Source organism: Hemicordylus capensis, chromosome 2, assembly GCF_027244095.1.
Source record: "Hemicordylus capensis ecotype Gifberg chromosome 2, rHemCap1.1.pri, whole genome shotgun sequence".
Lineage (NCBI taxonomy): Eukaryota > Metazoa > Chordata > Lepidosauria > Squamata > Cordylidae > Hemicordylus > Hemicordylus capensis.
The window spans coordinates 357,428,720-357,445,692 of NC_069658.1; the positions used below are offsets into that span (position 1 = coordinate 357,428,720).

The following is a 16,973-nucleotide window of genomic DNA, read 5'->3' on the forward strand; positions in this document are numbered from 1 at the left end:
CTATGTTTTTAGCCTACTTTTCTTAAGGAAAGTAAGCATATAGGAACACCTTGCGCTCTTTCTGTGTGTGTGTGCATCCATCCATATGTCCCTATCAACTTGGCAATGCCTGGACCAATTTGGACCAGATTTGATACAGTTGTAAGGAAATATAGCACACCTCAGTGGCATAGTTTGTGATGATGTCCTCGCCCCATTTTAGGGTGGTGGATGCTTGAACATTTGAGGAGCAAGTGGGCTAACGTGAAGATGGTAATGATCAATTAAGCTTACAGAAAGCAAAGTAGGCAGATTTGTTCTCACTAGAACTTCTTGTTTGTATTCCTCCAATCTGTGTATGCTCAGCCTCTCTAGTGCTACAGCAAGGTCCCTAGAACATTTTTTTAAAGGAGGAACACCACAGAGAGTCATTTCTCTATGACAGATAGGTTGTTCACACATGCAGCCAAGAGTGGGCTAAGGCAGCCAAGCCCACTCTTGGCTGTGTGTGGGTACCACTGGGAGGCGAGCGAGCAGCTCCCGGCGGCAGATCCACGTAGGGAGGCCGCTTAGACAGAGTTAAGGGCATGAGGTTCCCTTAACTTAGTTTAAGTGCTTGTGTGTTGGTTCTGTGCAGTGCCAACACAGGACCAGGCTCCTGGCCAACGTCAGGGGGATCCCCCCAAATAACTGCTTGAGTGCATGGTGCATTGGGGGCGTTCTGGGTGCTGGGATGATGTGTCCCAGCTGCTGCACCTCTGTGTTGCCGGGCGGAGCAGGGGACCATCTCTGTGTGCGGGATCACATGCTCTGAGCCTTCCAGAGTGGCAGCTGGATCATATGTGGGGAAGGTAAGCTTCTGCTGCCTTCCCTCTGCCAGCCACTCACCCCTTTTCACTGATTGTGAGAAAGGGTTCAGGCTTTTCTCTACAGCTATCTCTCTGTAATTTATGACACCAAGCTGAACTCAGCCCAACAGCAGAGATAGAGGGTAAGCTTGAAGACCAACTCATCATTTAATTTGTGGGGAAAGGAAAGACACTCAAGGGGGAAACATTTTGGTGAACACAAAAGCACTTTCGATGGAGCCCTTCAAATGCTTCAGGAATGCACTCTTGAGTTCAAGCCCCAGCATCTACAAATATAATCTACAATTGACATGGCCCACTGATTTTGGCAGTGTACATCACTCATTTTAAATGCTCATAGATACAGCATGGTGGTTTTAGCAGGCACCTCATTGTTGACACTTAAGGAAGAAATGAAAAGCTGGTGCTGAATAACAGGATCTATTTTTTATTCAAGTGTTTTCCAAATTCACTACCAACATAGATCCAGCTCAGTTATGCAGCTGAAATTTTGATAGATGCTGGCTGACATCCGGACTAAGGAAGCATGCATGCAGCAATGGAAGTGTGCATACACGATACTGTGCGCCAGACTAAAGCATCATGGGTGCTTGTTTGCATGGAGATTTTTGCAGATCTCCCCTTTCATATTATGTCCCGGATGACTGTTTCCTTATGGAATTTTTTTAGGGGGGCACAGAATGCTTCAGAGAGGAGCCCACTCCATATGAGCACCTGCAATGCTTTACTCTGGATGCAGTAGTTGCACACATGCTTTGTTAATCTGGATGTCAGCCAATTGGGCACCATTCAGATGTAATGTAGAACTGTGGGTCCCAGCCGCATTCATATGTTGGGGAGAGCTGCCTCTCTGCAGTCAGCAAGACTGCAGAGAGGTGGGAGAGCTGGATTGACGGTCTTCCTTCTTGATAGAAAGACAGCCTGCACAGCCAATCAGGCTGGAATGAGGGAGGACCTTCCTCCCTCAACTCCAGTTCCATGGGACTGAAACTGCACTGCCAGCATTCAGATGTAATGCTGGTGCTGCAGAAATGAAGTTTGTGGCACCTAAACTTCACTCTGAACAAAAGGTTCAGATTGGCATTCAGGGAGGGAAACCGTGGGTTGTTTTGCCCCGCAGACTCCATTCCCCCAAATTCGGACTTCTCGGTTAGGAAACTGGAGGTGAAGGGACCTCCGGTTTCCTGTTACATCTGAATTTGGTGTTTTGTTTAGCTCACAACACTTGATATGTCTCCCGATTCACTCACAATTTTTCTAGGCATTATTAAAGGCTATGGTGGTAGCTGGAGCCATGTGATTGGAGGAGTACCCCTCAGCCACAGGATTTTGTTAAAAATATGCCATACTTCCACTTTAATAGTATTTTCACTAATTTGTATATCAGGTTATCCTTTTATACTATTTTACATCAAACATCTCTTACACTTCTTTTATTGCTAATATCTTATACATAATTTTAGAAAATACACACAAATCTATGAAATCACATGATCAAAGGCAATGTTGGTAACAGGAACCACATGACTGGAAGAGCAGCCCCCAGTCACTTGTTCAAATATTTCTCACCGGATAAAAGAGCCCTCTTGAGACATAGTGCATCCCTGACAAAAGCTGTCTGAATATCTATTATATGGAGGTGGAGGACTGGAACGAGGTTAATACTTCTGTTGCTTTCTGTGCTCCCTGTTATTAGGAAGTGACACAGGCCATGGCAGACAGGCAGAAGAAAAATATGCCAGCACTCAGAATGGTCTAAAAGCTTGATAAAGCTGCAGTAAATCATGTCTCCTACCATGTCTGGCGCTCTAAAGTTGAAGTTAGTACAACCTTGATATTTGGATGCAATGGCTTTTTGTGCATAGTGAAAACCCAAGAAAAGGATTAGGGATCTACCCTAAAAACAAACATATCAGGATCTGTTTATTTGAAATCAGCATTATTTGAAGTCAGCCCATGGCACTATTCTATAATAATGCATGTTCTCATTGCAAATCAGCAACAGAAAAGAGATTAGGTCACTCAAAAAGAGCACAATCGCAGAAGCAGGCAGTTCTGTCTTGTAGTTCCATCTACAAGTTGAGCAGTAAAGTACTGATAATACATGTTTTGTTCCCTTTCCTACACTAGTCCTTATTGAAATACTCAGAGGAAAAGGGGGAAGTTTGTCGTGATTTTCCAGGCAGGCACTGCTAAAATGCACAGGTTTCCACTTGGCTGACCATTTGGAAAAAGCAGTGCTGAAATCTATAAATACAGCAGGTTAAAAGTTGACAGTATACATAGGGTTTAAATTTAATGCAGATTTAATTTAATCCTTGGTTTTATAGTTTTGTTTTACTGATTCAACAAAAGGCAAAACAAAGCTTAATTGTTTGTTGGATTTGATATGATATGATATGATATGATATGATATGATAATGAAATATGCCTTTTTATTGGTGTTGAAGAATGCAAGGCTTTTACCTGTAGATGTGATGCATTGGTTATTATATCAATTTTGGATAATCTATTGAGAGATCCACTGCTCAAAGTAAAATACAGCTGCAGGTAAACAAAAGTCTAAAGAGTGGTGCCAAAATTTCTCTAAGGCTGAATTTGAGTATTGGATCTGATTATGCTTATAATGTTCTCCAATACTGAAGCTGAGCTGTCTGTCTTGTGGTAGCAAGCATGAATTGTCTCCTTCACTAAGCAGGGTCTGCCCTGGTTTGCATTTGAATGGGAGACTATGTGTGAGCACTGCAAGATATTCCCCTCAGGGGATGGGGCAACTCTGGGAAGAGCACCTGCATGCTTGCATGCAGAAAGTTCCAAGTTCCCTCCCTGCCATCTCCAGGTTAGGGCTGAGAGAGACTCCTGTCTGTAACCTTGGGGAAACCATGGCCTGTCTGGGTAGACAATACTGAACTAGATGGACCAATGGTCTGACTTGGTATAAGGCAGCTTCTTGTGTAAATATGGCACTGAAAGGATAAAAGTTCATAAGTAATGGCTGAGTATCTTTCTGTGCACAGTTTTGGATTTGATAGATGGTCTGATTCTCATTCCCATTAAAGGACATCAGGCCTGGATCATATATTGATGGACCACGGTGAAGCAGATATTTAAGACAATTTCAGATGTTTCAGGAAACCAGAGGTCCCTTCACCTCTGATTTCCTTTGCCACATGTCCGAATCTGGGAAACCAGAGTTGAAGATGAAAAGGGACCTGTGGTTTCCCTCCCTGAACTCCAATCTGGACTTTTAGTTAAGGGTGGAGTTTGGGTGCCTTCAACCCTGGTTCTGTTCTGTTGGATTTATGAGACTAAAATATGCCTTTTTATTGGTGTTGAAGAATGCAAGGCTTTTATCTGTAGATGTGATGCAGTGTAACCAGTGTTACATCTGAATGCTGGCACTGCAGTTTTGGCCCCATGGAGCTGGAGAGGAGGAAGGATGCCCCTCCCTCCCTCTGGCCCTATTGGCTGTGTGGGCTGTCCTTCTGTTGAGAAGGAAGCCCACACAGCCAGCTCCCCTGACTCTCTGCAGTCTCGTTCACTGCTGAGATGCAGCTCTCCAGAACATCACTGCTGAGAGGCAGCAGCGGCAGCGTGGAACTGTGTGTCCATTGGATCTGCCATTCCATGTTACATACAAAGGTTGCCTTCCTCTCTTTGATTGGCAGGGGCATGGCTATAACTGAACAAGGTGGGGGGCTGAGGGAGAGGGGGCCTACCAACTGAGTGGCAGTTTGCTCTTTGCTCTCCTCCTTCTACCTTCTCTGAAGAAAGAGGCAGGGGTGGGGTGATGGGGCCATCTTCATTTTTTGTTCCAGAGCCCACTCCAGTCTTGTTATGGGACTCCCTATGTGCAGGTTTTTTGTTTTTTGTTTTGGTCAAACTTATTAGAGTCAGTGATTCTTAAGTCAATTCTCATATGAAGCAACATTTTTCAGCAGCATGGGATTCTCTCCCACTATGTTCCGGCCCCACAATGTTCAAGTAGTGTTTACATGGAGCTGTGGAGGACACAACTATCTTGGCAGACCAAATGGCATGGTTATTTCCTATAACAACATCCTCTTTGAGTGCCATGGGACTAAATAATGGGGAAGTGGCTCCTTCAGCATCACAGTAAAAGCTTCAACTTTAAGTGCAAATTCCACTTAAATCGATACATGAGAAATCTAACAATATGCACAATCTCTCTGAGAAATTTTGCGAGTCTGATCAAGACTCTTGCAGCTTCCTCAGCTATTCTGTATAAGAAAGAGAGACCCCCTAATTCACCTTTAATTTCACCTTCACTGGCAGCCTAAGGTATGTGAAACTTTGTGGAATAAATTCAGGTACTCTTATCAAACCTCTATTAATTTCCTTCAAAATTCCTTGGATGTTTTGCCCAGTGACATGAAAGCCACTCAGAGACAATAGTTTTCAAAAAGTATATCAGATATTTACCATATTCACTTAACTTATAATTCCTACCAATGTGACCTATATTATTCCCTGCAGTTCTCCTTATCACTGTGCTAGAAAATTATTTTTTCTTTGCAGCATATTTGTTTCTCTTCCTCTTCCTATTTTTTCCCCCAGCTGCCACCAACAAAGTCACCTTCTAGCAAGGTATATGTCCAAAAATAATCAAATATCACTTTAGTTAAACAGTCAGGAGTACTTGGATGCTCTGGACCCAGCAGACAGTATAATGTTTTTTTGACAACAGAGTAGAACATGCATAGTGAACACTGGATTTTTGACAGGCAAGGGATGAAGGTTGTGGAAACCCAAATCCCAAAGATGTTAAATGCACTCCTGTGTCATGTGGAGGTTAGTGAAAAGGGGCAGTGCACTCAATTGGTAGAGAAGAGATCTGTCTTAAATACTAAGATGACTTTTCTAACTAAAATAATAGATCATGAAAAGAAGTTTTAAAGCAACATTGAGGGGCAACTATTCATGGACTGTTTTAAAATGAAGGAGGAACCATCTAGTTGAGACCATAGATCCATCTAGGTCAGCATCCTGCTTCCCACAGTGGCCCTCTGGTTGCCTCCAAAATGCACATTAGTAATGTGCAAAACCTCCTCCTGCCATTGCTCCCCAGCAACTGGTATTCAGTGATACCCTGCTTTTGAACATAGATCTCCCATATAGTCATCATGACTGACTGTTATTAACATCTGCTATGCATTTGTTCTAATTGCCCCCACACCTGAAGTCACTGCACCAATAACAACATAGACTAACTCAGGCAGGGTTGAAGAACTAGCCCTTCAAGGGCGACACATCCTGGCAAGGAGTCAGAAACCAGGTTCATTCTAGCTCCTTCTCAATGCCAACCCTAAAAGGCCAGGGCCCTTTTTGGGGACTTCACACCACCGAGCCGCACAGCCTTCTAATTTGTGGAGTCCTCAAAGCAGGTAAGAGTGTTCAATGTAGCCCCTGAGCTGCAAAGCCTTTAAGGACAGATTGAACATTCACAAGAACAACAAGATAGAAGGTCACTCCCCAGCTCAGTTTATGCATGGTGCAGGCTACAGGGAGATTATGCCTCTGCCCCTTAGAAGAATGGAGAACATCCTTTCCTACTAAATGAAACTTCCATACTTTTTTCAGGGACAGCCCCACATGCAGTGTATTGCAATAGTTGATCCTAGAGCTTCCAGAAGTATGGATGGTGGTGGCAAGACCTCTCTGTTCCAGCCTGTGTATGAGATGCAATTAATATGTGCATGGAGGGAAGAAAGAGGGAGTGTTTGGCACCTAGTAAGAAGCTGAGAGCCTGTTTCCTGCCCCACCCTTTTCTTCAAGTATATCTGACGTTTGCACGTGCCAGAGGCGTGAGCCTCTTGGTGTGAGCTAAAGGGCTCTTGTCCTGTGACTCTCGGCCTGTAAACTCAAAAGTCTTTGGGTCAGTCTGTAGCTAAACACCATTAACTTCTGTGCATCAGCCAGTTTGTACTAGTGTGATGCCCAAGTAATCTCTCTTTTTTAAAAATTACCTCTGACTCTTTAATTCTGTTGCTCTCAATGTCATTATGATTTGGATTTGAATTAATAAAATTTATAATGAACTCCTGATGATCAACACGGACAGTTTCTCCAGGAACAAGGTCAGACCCAAGTGTAACCCCAGGGAGCATATATGCTGACATAGTAATAGCTACCTCACTCCCCTGTTCCCAATAACAGAATATTTTTATATCTTATCTGGTTTCTGTTGGCCCTCACACCATGACTGGAGATAATGAGGGTCAACAGGCTGAATGCACATGAGCAACTTCATGAACAAAAGTTTCTTCAGTCACATGACCAAACTCACTTTTGACCATTCTGTAATAAACAGTTGAATAGGTACAATACACTTGCTAGACTAGCACAAATTGATTATAATAGTTGGCAGACTCTATGAAAACTCTTTGAAAACTCTTGAGTCACACCCTTTGACTGTGGCTTCCAGAACTGCCTGAATTTATATAATTCTTGTGTATAAGTAACATGCCCCCTGTGCAATGTTAGGTGGGGAATGGTCTGACATGGGCCATTTTGGAGGGCACTGGAGTGGAGACATTCCTGACCCAACCTAGCAAAGCCCAGTTCAGGTTAGAATTCACTAACCCTGTTCAGGGGACGTCTGGAACTGTCTGGTAGTCCAAATCGCTAGACATCTTTGGGCAAATACTAGAAGGAACAAGTTTGACTTTGCAAAATGTGGTCGGTCTATTTTCAACTAGTACAATTGTTGGCTTTCTTTGTTCTAGGGTTCCTGTGCCCTTAATCACGTCTGATGCTTGTTATATATTTTTGGTATTCCTGCCTCCTCTTTAGCTCTGCTTTGGAGTTTTGCTGCATCCCTTCCATTGCTAGTGCAGTTTTTACAGCAGGTTTGAATGCCAAAACCTCTTTTGTATATTCTTGCTCTCACTGTGAAAACCACATACAAATTTGTCCCTTAGTGCATCATTAAGTCCATCCTTAAAAAAGAAAAAGAAAAACAAGAGGAACCAGTTTCACCCTCAAGCTGATTCTGCTTTGGAACTTGAACCTTTCTGCTTTAATCTGTGGCTTTGGTGATAAATGCTGCTGAACTTGCATGATTTCTTTAAAAGACTTGCTAGCAGTCTTCTCTAGAGCAATCATTTTTTGTATGAGGGTCAAATGATACTTTATGCAGGCAATTTATGATTGAAGCTCTGGATTTTTTTAAAAAATGAAATGCTGCCAATGGGCTTGCTAATTTGATGGGAACAGTAGGGAGAAAGGGTAGTAATGCTGTTTTGGAAATGCTTGAGGAACAATTTTGATCAGGATGGCATTGGGGAGGTGGGTAAGCACTCCATCCCCTGCCATTGCTCTGATCAAATTGGCAGACCCCACAAGTGCATTTCATTGAAAATATTAGATCTCCCATGTTCTTCAACCCCGAGATATATTGTTTTTCCTCCCACAACACCCAGCAGTGGTGCTACGTGTTTTTCTGGGAGAATCTGACATCTAAATATTGCCTTAGTCTTTCTATATGAGTCTCTCACAGCATTGGAACTGAGTTCCAAAATAGCCTATCTCACCCAGTTTCAGAGTTCTTCCTGTTGCTAATATAATAAATAATAGTAATAATTTTTAAAAGCGACAGTAACTGCTTCAACAGGGGTGAGCATCTGTCCCTCAGTATTGTTGTCCTTGTTGCCTCTTATATTATCGCAGGGATTGGATTAACTGGATTTGCAGAAATGCCACAAAACCATCACTCTGTATATATAAATCAGCTGCACATATTTATCTTTACATTTTACCTCTTTAAAATGTATTAGTCCAAATGAAATATAGGCTTATTAAACTCTACTGTGATAGCTAGATCACAAGAAAAGCTTATGAAAAATGAAAACAGTAAAGACTCATACAAATTCAAAATATTAATTCTCTAAACTTTTAGTCTGCATCTTTCTGGTACTTACTTCCTAGTAAAAATATTTAGATTTATTAGAATTTCACAGAATTTACAGCAAAATTAATTAAGGCTATATTAGCAATCATTAATCAAATGAAACAATATGAAAAGTAAAATATCACAATAAAAGATGAAAAATAGGCAGGGGGAACCACAATCCAATATCCAATTAAGCTTTCCTAATCTGTTAATATCTATACTTTGACTGTTTGGCATAGCATCACATATGATATTATATTATGCCAAATACCTGAAATTGAGTAATATTATCTGGTATCTTAGTCTTTCAGTATATTAATAAGCTTCGTGAACAATCTATCTCCCACCCAAACACCTTCCCGCCACATAATATAGTTAACTAATACAAATGTCCCAAATTTTACTAACCCAATCTTGCCCACTAGGTGGTGAAGTAGAGGTTTTTGAATTTTTACTGACTGTTGAATTTTTACTGCTGTTAAAAGATATATCTTTTAAGATATACTGAAGATTTTACATTACAACATGAAATGGCCAATGGATCAAAATAATTAACTCATAATGTCAATGATATTGGTAGCAATCTGTTTCCAGCTCTGAGCTACTCAGAGGAAGAGCAGGATATAAATGAAATAAATAAATAAAATAAAATAAAATACCAGACAGTGCCAAGACATTAAGTCAACACTTGTATTTGTACATCTGCAGTAAACATTTTTTTAACTGCAGATGTGAAAGAGAGCACAGCTAAAGAGTCCATGCTACTTTAAGTGTTTAATAATAAATAATAAATGCTCAAAGCAGTGGGCATTCCACTATCCATTTCAGTGGAATGCCCTGAACTGTAGATATTGCAAAATATTTCTAATGCAATTAATACTGGTGATATATTTCAAGTTTTTAAATGTCACATTTTTTCACATTGGAAATTTTTAATGCGTGTGTGTGTGTGTGTGTGTGTGTGTGTGTGTGTGTAGTGCTCTGTGACCAGTTTCCTGTTCTACTGGATAGCACAGTTGGGGTGTGCCTGGAACCAGCTTGCCTGGTTCGGTTCGAGTCTGGACTGGACTTGAACCTAACTGGACCAGTTCAGTCCAGCCCCCATCAACACCCTGCCCCCAGTCGGGTCCTCTGGCCCCTTCAGGGGGATTCCTGTAGGCCATGGTGGGGGGGTCCACGAAGTTTCCCACTCTCCCCGCTGGCCTCTTAAATCACTGCTGCAGGCCCATAAAAAGCTGCTTTCTGGCCCGTTCAGCCCTCTGTAAGTGCGTGCGGTGGCCATTTTGGCTGCTGCAGGGTATGCGTAAATAGGCTATGCAGGGCCTGGCATGGCCCAGGGCCCCACAGAGGTCACTTATGCATGCATGGTGGTGGCCAAAATGGCCACTGCGCACACTTACAGAGGCCCGAAAGGGCCAGAAAGCAGTGTTTCACAGGCCCGTGGCGGTGATTTAAGCGGTCAGCAGGGGGAGGGGGAGCCCCTGCAGCCTACAGGAAGCCCCCCAAAGGGGCTAGAGGTATTTAAAATTAATTTACATTTTTTTAAAAATTCGTGGACTTGTCTGGAGGTTTGGTTCCGGTCCGGACGGAACTGGATGGGTGGGTGAGGGGTTCGGATCTCTGAACCGAACCCCCAAACCTCCGGACTGGTCCTCACATCCCTATTGCACAGCTGGTTGGCAGAAGGAAGGAACTGATGTTGCCATTGCTTTCAGGCCACTTGGGCTCAGGATATCCCAAGAGGGGAAAGATTAATAGCCTAAGTGACAACAGTTCCATGTATTGCTTGGCTTGTGATTTTTAATAATGTCATCATATTGTATGGTAGTTTTATTCATATATTTTGATTTTTGGCATTTAAATTATTCTTAGCCAACATGAAAACAATAATTTAATCTGGATAGAAATATTAGAGTAATTAAATGTGCCCTTCTCTTTCACAGAGAAGGAGGGACAAGGGGGAAGTTTAAGGTGTTGCACACACGTGGTGGGAATCAGACATGGTGGGAATCATTCACTGGTGGGAATCATTCACTGCCTCCTAACGCAGACCTAAAGCAGTTAATACATGCTAGCTTTGGTTGACTGGGTAATCTAGTATGGTTTAGGGAGGATTTAAGGAAGGTGCTGGTTTTGACAAAGCCAGATGCCCTTTTCAGAGATTATCAAAACTGAGGATGCTGTATTCTTGTGCAGCAACCCTGAAAGCACTCTTGCAAACCCTGCCCTCATGCTGGCACGCTCTGAAGTGCAACCCCCTCCACTGTCCATGGTTACACTGTTTGTCTGAAGAGACCAACACCATACTCATGGAAAGATCCTCCTCATGATGTGGAATGCTGGGATGTCCCAATGTTCTGCATCGCAGGAAGAACCATATGTACGGTCTTTGCCTTTGCAGACAGATATGTTAAATAAAAATAAATAAATAAATGCTGTAACTGTGGACAGTAGGAGGGGAGCAGGTCATGCAAGTGACGTCTTGGAGATGCTGTATGCGAGTTTTGATCTTGCATGAACAAGGTTAGAGTAGCTCCACTATGCATTTAAGACCACTAACTTTTAATTTCAAAGTTCTAGTATTTGGATGAGACTATGGGACAGAGCCTGGGGCAGGTCATGGAGCAGAGCCTGATAGGCTGCAGCAAGTGTCCAACTAATTGAAAAAGCTTTCTTTTTGGTTTTGTGGCTAGTGCTGGCAGATAATGTGGGCTGTGCCTGTACTTGCATTCTAGTTCAGAGTGAAGGAGCTATACTGGGAAGCAGGTATCAGAGGAACCCCAACAGCTATTACTGTTACCAAATTGCTCTGCCACCATCCAGTCCATCTCCTTCTGTAGCTCAATGAAGCATGCAGCTATGGCAAAAGCATACGCATGGATCCTACAATTTTTTGCAAGCAGTGTATGAAATCACAGAAGCTCAAGAAAGAGTGCTTGAGTGTCTATGTGAGGACTATAAAGTTCAAGAATGTGCACTAAGTGAAAGTTATTAAGCTAAAACTAAGAATCTGGTGCCAGTGTTCCCTCTAATTTTTCTCATCAGTGAGCGGAATAAGTTTTGTTCTGGGCTGCAGTATCAAGGCAGTATGCTCACATGTGCATTATTATGTGCCACTATAGATAATACACACACACCAAAAATATGGAAGAAAAGAAGTGTACTTTACAATTCTATTTATCTGTCTTCTGTGTTAAAAGCAATTGTATTTGCCATTGTAGGAATTAACGCTCTGTACGTTGCGTGGTGCACAAAATTTAATTTACTTATTATTTATTCAATTTTTATACTTCCTTTTATAAAACATCCCAAGGTGTTTTACAAAAGTTAAATAAAACAGAAGTCCATACAAATCACATTTAAAACAAAGTCAGTCAATCAGTAAAAACCATGAAATACCAAAAAACAAACAAAAAACCCACCATAAAAAGACAAACAGAAGCAGGAAAGCTGAAAGAACCCAGCAAACTAAATTGCAATCATGTCTGTGCTTTACCACTTTAGAGTAATTTACAAATTCCAAAGGGAAGCTACATTAACAAAGCTCCTATATTTAACTACATCACTTCTGAAGTGATGCAACAATATAACCACATTTAAAACAGCAAATGAGTCAAACTAAAAAAAGCAAAGCACAAATATCAAGAGATTTTTTTTGAAAGATCTAAATAAATATTATAATGTTATACCCTGTAACTAAAAATAATGTATGGCCTTGCTGAGATTTTGTTCCCTTTGCATATATATTCCACTCACAAAAAGTATATTAACATGATGCAAGACCATATAGTCTACCAAGGCAAACTTTCAAAAGTAAGTAAATGTGCTCTGTTATTTTCTAGCAACAACTTATTTTATCCTACTACTTATAATCCAGCTCCTTCTTAAATCATCAATAAACAAACTTAATTCCAGCAATAAAACTTCCAACATTCATTTTAACTCTGCAACTAATGAAGTCCCATCTAGTTGTCTTGTATCGTAATAAAGGTAAAGTGTGCTGTCGAGTCAGTTTCTATTCCTGGTGACCACACAACCCTGTGGTTGTCTTTGGTAGAATACAGAAGAGTTTTACCATTACCATAACACGAGCATGTGAAAATACTCGCTCGCTCTGGAAGTCTGTTGGCGGACAGCAGAGGAGGTTCTCAGCAACCACTGTGAGATCCAGCCAGACTTTGCGGCAGGTTGCCCAAAACTGCATACAGTCCATCTCTGGGTCTTCCTCCACAGACTACTCCAGGAACTGGGCAACAGATTGCACAGCACTTGTGGTGGTCCTGGTAGGCCAAGCCTCCTGCACAGTGCACACCAGGCAAGGCACCAAGGCAAACTGCTTAAGCCACTGGGCTGATTTAGTGGGAGGAACTCCCTGCCCATTGGTACCACTGCCTGGGATGCTGTGCTGCTAGACTGGGAAGAGGAAGGGGTGGGAGAAGAAGCACTGCTGCTGGGTGTGCGTCACGCACACTTGGGGGGCACACCATCACTACCCTCCTGACCTCCTCCTCTCTAACTCTATTGACCAGGAGGTCCCTCCACCTGGGCAAGACGTCCATGCCCAGGATGGTCGGATCACAAAGACAAGCCAGGACATACTGCTCTCTGTCACCCAACTCATCAGCCAGCTTATCAACAACCCCAGGCCTCATCCATCCATCCAGCACACGGCCCTCTGGCATGGTTAGCGACCAGCTTTTCCAGGAGAATAGTCGCGGGCTGGCTCAGAGGAGTGGCATCGGCACACAATCTCTTTGTGGCAAGCAGGAAGGGCTCGAATGTTGATACCATCTCAAAATGAACTTCCACTCTGAGTTAGAGAGGTCACATATGTCCAAGGCCTCATTCCAGGTCATTGAGGGCCATCTCCTGCTCCAACAGGCACTGGAACTAGAGGAAGGTGGAGTTCCACCGGGTATCTACATCTGTTGGGATGAGATGGTGAGGAAGGCCATGCTCACGCTGCTGCTTGTGGAGCAAGTGCCTGGACTTCTCACTCTGGTGGAAGTGAGCTGAAGTCTTGCGGGCCTTGTCCACAAGTGCATCTGTGGCAGCAACAGCACCCTCAATCAAGCAACCCTGGTCCCTGGACACCTTAGCCCCCTTGTGGCCAAGGGTGCCCCTCACAGCCAGGTGGAGCATGTGTGCCATGCATCGGATGTTCACACACTCCAACACTGACTTTCACTGTGGTTACGTTGGAGCCATTGTCTGTCACAGTGAAGCCCCATCTGAGGTATGGCAACTCACCTATCCACTCCTCAGTTTGACGGTTGATGACGGCCACCTCCTCCTCGGTGTGCTTGACATCCAAAGTATCCACATGCAAGGCGGCCACCTGAGCCAAAATTTGGTGTAGGATGTGCAGGAGCTAGAGGCAGCACCCCCAACCAGTGAGCAGTGAGGGACAGGAAAGCAGCGTGCATTCCACTCACATTATTCCACAGAACAGTGGTGAAATGCACATTGGTGCCAGGCAATGCTGCATGCATTGTCACAGACACTAGCTCCCTGCATCTCGCATACAGAGAGGGAACCACCGTCCAGCTGAAGGTGGTTCTTGAGGGAATTGTGTAGCTGGGTGCAAGCATCTGGATCAGGCATCCCCAAACTGCGGCCCTCCAGAAGTTGCTGAACTACAACTCCCAGCATCCCTAGACACAATTTTTTGCGGCTGGGTATGCTGGAAGTTGTAGTTCAGCAACATCTGGAGGGCCACAGTTTGGGGATGCCTGATCTGGATAATCTGGTGGAAGCCAGAGTTCTTGACCACCTGAAAGGGTTGGTCGTCAGTGGCCATCAACTCCCCTATGAGGCAGGCGAGGAGACGTGGGTCCACATGACCAGGATGCCTCTTGCCCAATGCCTGTGTCCACCCCTTGACTGGCAGCATGCTCTGCTTCAAGGATGCTGATGCATGGCCCATAGGCAGGATACAGAGTCACAGACCTAACCACCAGCAGCAGAGACCAGAGAAAGAGGCAGCACTCCTGGAACAGCCAGATATCAGCAGCCAAGCAGCTTTCTCTCACCTCAGCAAAGGAAAGTGATTTTGCAAAGCAAGGGCTGTCCTTTTGTAGTGATCAGCGACCCCTCCCCCGAAAGAGTTAACAGGGAATGAACCCATGTCTTGACTGACACACTGGTGAACTCCAGGGCAGCCAATCAGTATACCAGGTGGGTGGGACCTAGTGAGCCATTGTGGGGAATTCTGGGAACAAGAAGAGTTTTTAGATGAGAGAAGGATATGTGGCCATGGAGGATGGCTGCAGGAGAATGACTCTACAGATCCTTGAAAGACAGGAAACTTGAATTATCCCCGGAGTTTGGTGAATTCAAGGGAAAAGGGAAGTTTAGTCTAGGGAAAAGTTTTAGTCAGACTTTGTGTTAGAATTTATATTTCTTTTGGTGTGTGTGTTTTGCATATTCCTGATACTGTTTTATTATAGTTACCTGCAACATAATTGAAATAAGAAACACTAGCCTATGTCCATCCTACCTAGGGCATTGCAAAATACTCTATAAACATTTGATTTATTAGTTGATTCTTAACTCAGCGAAAGGGAGCCCAAAGGGTGACTGCTCTGGTTCAGTTATTCAGCAGCTGTCAGTTTTCTTACCACGTGTAGGCTTGCACATAGAAGATTTTTGTACTTATCCAATAGCAAAATAGTGTTTCTCTGGGATTCCACCCCAAGCCCAGAGAGATTCAGGCTCTGTTGATAAAACTGATAGTGGTGGCAGCCTTTTGAATCTACCGATAATACAGGATAGTTTTAGGAGAAGTTTAGCCAAGCAGTTTAGCAGGGATGATTCAGCATTTCTTTCCCTCATGTGAGCTTGCTCTGAGACAAAGGCTTTAATCTGCTACACCTTTAAATACAAATTGAATCTCCCTCCTTTAGAACCCCCACCCTTGTCCCTCCTCCAGGGCCAATAGGATGCCAGTTCTCCAGGACTGGGAGCACTGCAAAGCCTACCAGAGGTCCAGACACATCTGGCCAATCAGGGAAGCAGGAGCTCGGCAAATCACAGCAAGTGACACAAGTGTCACAAAATGGAAGCTTGAGCCTTCAAGCCTCTTTGAACCAGTTCGAATAGAACCAGGCTCTTTTTGGTTCAAACTTGGACTGGCATTGCCATATCAATGCCTCCTTTGGTCCGAGTTCGACCTAACAGTTTGCACATTCCTACTGACTGGCTGAAACCCCTAATTAGAAAAAGTTGCCTGTGTGAAACCTCCCCAGCACAACATTCAGGACCATCTGAATCCTGCATGTGTATGTGTGTGGCCAGAAATCTATATATAAATAGACAGATGGGGAGCCACATAATGCATGAGACATTTTATGTAGCTGCCAAGGCTACTTTACTTTTTAGTGGTCAGTCAGCTTAATAATTGAGAAAATGACAGAAGGTAACTGTCCTCATCAGCTGAACAGTAAAAGAGAAAGGCATATGAAGTTGGCCTCTTTATGTTGAAATGTCTTTTATTTTAAAATAAGAGACACATGCTTAGTTAAAAGACAAATGAAAATCGTGACAGCATTTATTCTTTTTTTTTTTTGCACATTTGCTATCTTCCTTATAAACTGTGATCAAATGAAGATAAACTAGAAAAACAGATGAACCATCACAGACAATGGCTTGAAGCATTAGCAAGATGCACACATTGATTTGAAAGAATATGTGCCCTGCTGATGTTCTTACCATAGGGATATACTGTACGCTCTATCTTTATTACACCTACTAGTCACATTAGGCCCGTTACAATAACGGGCGCTCTAGTCGGGCTCTGCTCTGCACCGCCGCCCGTGGCTCCGGCCAGGCCTGCTGCCCGGCTTCCCCCGCCGCCTCCTCCGGCTTCCCCCCGGGCCCACATCCCCTGGGCCGGGCCACCTTCCCCCGCCTTCCCCCGGGCCGGGCCACCTTCCCCGGCCTCTCCCCCCGACTCCTCCTGGCCGGGTCCACCGCCTCTTCTGGCCAAGCCCACGGCTCCAGCCTCCTCCACTTTCCCCCTGGGCCCGCTTCCCCCAGGCCAGGCCGCCTTCCCCAGGGCCAGGCTGCCTTCCCCGTCTCTCCCTCCGCCTCCTCCCAGCCGGGCCAACCGCCTCTTCCGGCTGAGCCCGTGGCTCCAGCTGGGCCCACCGCCTCCCGGGCCCGCAACCTTCTCTCTCCCTTCTTCTTGGGAGGCGGGTTGAGGCAGCGCTCAG

At 44.0% G+C, this 16,973-nt stretch overlaps 1 long non-coding RNA gene across 1 annotated transcript; it reads left to right on the plus strand.

Moving 5' to 3' along the window:
• Positions 1–6,116: 6,116 nt before the first annotated feature.
• On the plus strand, positions 6,117–6,914 carry LOC128342398 (uncharacterized). The gene is made up of 2 exons (XR_008314953.1): positions 6,117–6,253; positions 6,450–6,914. It is a non-coding gene; the product is annotated as an uncharacterized LOC128342398 (long non-coding RNA).
• The last annotated feature ends 10,059 nt before the right edge of the window (positions 6,915–16,973 follow it).